This window comes from Entelurus aequoreus, linkage group LG01, assembly GCF_033978785.1.
Source record: "Entelurus aequoreus isolate RoL-2023_Sb linkage group LG01, RoL_Eaeq_v1.1, whole genome shotgun sequence".
NCBI classification, from domain to species: domain Eukaryota; kingdom Metazoa; phylum Chordata; class Actinopteri; order Syngnathiformes; family Syngnathidae; genus Entelurus; species Entelurus aequoreus.
The window spans coordinates 33363512-33366011 of NC_084731.1; the positions used below are offsets into that span (position 1 = coordinate 33363512).

The 2500-nt window shown below is 36.4% G+C and overlaps 1 protein-coding gene across 8 annotated transcripts in view; it reads left to right on the forward strand.

Annotated features, from left to right (window-relative positions):
- The window catches only part of LOC133650755 (inositol 1,4,5-trisphosphate receptor type 1), a 212214-nt gene extending 211861 nt beyond the window's left edge, over positions 1-353 (forward strand). For 7 of the 8 annotated variants that reach the window (XM_062048369.1, XM_062048382.1, XM_062048410.1 and 4 more), the window contains one exon: positions 1-352. This exon is cut by the window's left edge and continues 690 nt beyond it. The gene's annotated coding sequence lies outside the window, so the exon portion shown is untranslated. The other variant, XR_009826296.1, reaches the window with a different exon arrangement.
- Positions 354-2500: the final 2147 nt, after the last annotated feature.

The window sequence follows — 2500 nt, forward strand, 5'->3', positions numbered from 1 at the left end:
CTTTTTTTTGCACATATTTAACCCCCTTATTTTATTTAGACCTGAAGCACTGATCTTTTTCTTTTTTTTTTACAGATCCACAAGAGAATGTGTGTGTGTGTGGGGGGGTGGAATTAGCAACTTTTTTTTATATCGTAATGGATGGTTTATGCCTGTATTGTACATTCTTTGTTTATTTAAATAAAGTAAAACAATCGATTAGTGTTCAAGTGGATTGAGAGGAAATGTGAGCCATTACAACATGTATTAACATTACCAACATTACTACAGTTTGTCTTTGGGAGTGGCTTATTGGCCATATTGTGTAACTAACACAAATACTTGAACAGTTAGAATGTGAACTTTAATTTTTGGAGGCGTCCGACAAATGACTCCATCATAACAAACAAATCAATTTCTATCCATGTGACTACTTTTCATCGCTTAAAAACAACATACACAACTTTCCTTCCCCCGTTTTGTAGGTACGCAAGCTTTATAGTTCTGCCAGAGAATAAGAAGACGCAGCAGGAGGGATTAGTTTTGTCAATTTAGCGATATTTAGGGAGTATTCTGAACCCTCTAGATCAGGGGTGTCAAACGTACGGCCCGCGGCCCTGAACAGGTTTGATCCGGCCCGCGTGATGAGTTTGGTAAGTATAAAAATGTGCTGAAATTTTTGAATGAAAGAAACTGCCGTTCTAAATGTGCAATAGCAATTATTTGTATCTTTGTAGATGATGCTACATATGTTAAAAAAAAATAAACCACATGATGTTAGTGCACCAGTCGAGGAAAATGATTAAACTACATAAATAACATCCTGTAATTTGATTTTGGTATTATGTTTTTATCTCGATAGATTGAAATGAACACCAATGAGTTGACTGATGAACATTATCACATTATTTATTCGTTAAGTATAAATAACGACAAAGATAGAATACTACTAACCGCAACATGTAAGTGTAAAACAAAACAACATTATGATGTGTACATTTTCAGAATGTGCTTGTTCTTTTTTTAAACAAACAAAACAATCTGAGGTGGTCTTTATTTTTAAGTTATCGTGCCGTGATTTTTACCAGTCCGGCCCACTTGGGAGTAGATTTTTCTCCATGTGGCCCCCCATCTAAAATTAGTTTGACACCCCTGATCTAGATACTATTTTTCAAAAAATCAATAGTCACTTTTTTCTGTTGTTACTGGAGGACAAAAGAAAATTCAAAATTTCACAAGCATATTTAATTTGCTTTCCATATTTTTTACTCGTGTTGTCTCTCCAAGGTTACTGCTCTTCTTCAGGGTCAGTTACTATTACATGCACGTGCAGGTTTATGCAAGTTAAACGATGTCGTCGCATACTAACGTTGCCTTGTTATGTATGTGTGTATGCTGTATTGTTATGCCGTACATTTCATGCTTTATTACATATTTGTAAACTATTATGGACTGAATGAGATGGATTTCTGCAACAAGTTTTCCTTATTTTCTGAGCAAACATGCGTGGCTTCAGTAACATATATGTTTATTATTGTGGTGTTTTGCTCGGTTACAAAATATTAGGAACAGTATAATGCAGGGGTGTCAAACTCGTTTTAGCTCAGAGGCTGCATGGAGGAAAATCTATTCCCACGTGGGCCGGACGGGTAAAATCATGGCATAATAACTTAAAAATACAACTATGACAACTTCAGATTGTTTTCTTTGTTTTACTTGGGCCCAAAATAGAATAAGGACATGGTGAAAATGCACATATCACAAATAATCCCCCAAATACTTCAAGTTAGTAAAAAATTCTGCAGGAAAAAATTTGGTGCAGTTTCAAAAACACCATTAAGAACACAATGAAATTAGACTTATTCTCAGTGTTTCTACAAACCAATTAAACTTTAAGTCACAGCCCATCTACGATTGAACAAAAACAAAATAAAGCATAAATAAAAACACTTCTATGTATCAACTCCCTCATTTGTCATTTCAATTGTTGACTTTCTTTAAATTTGCACAGAAGAAAATAATGTTAACAGAACTATATCAATGTGTCTCACGCAGCATTTTAAGTGAGGTGACCAATTGTTTATTTTACTCCTGTTTGTTTTACATTGGGTGGAGGGGGAGGTGTTGCAGCCCCGCTTTACCATGTACCTCTTGCTTGGTATACTTGCTTGCCCCAATATAAACTATTTGCTTGCCTAACAGAATTGCTATTGCAACATCTGATGGACACTTTTAGAACAGCAATTTCTTTAATTTAAAAATGCAGCTCAATTTTACACTGAGCAAACTCATCTCGCGGGCCGGATTGAACCTGTTTGCCGGCCCGCGGGCCGCATGTTTGGCATCCCTGGTATAATGCAAAAGGAAACCGCTGCAGATGCAATAACTTTCTGTCACGTGACAGCGTCAGTTTTATCTTTGCAAACTATTAATGTAGCCCTGGTGTCAGGTGTGGCTAATGTGTTGCCCTTCTCATTAGGGTGTTGTTGCCAAAAAACGTGACCGGAGTACAAAGTGCTTG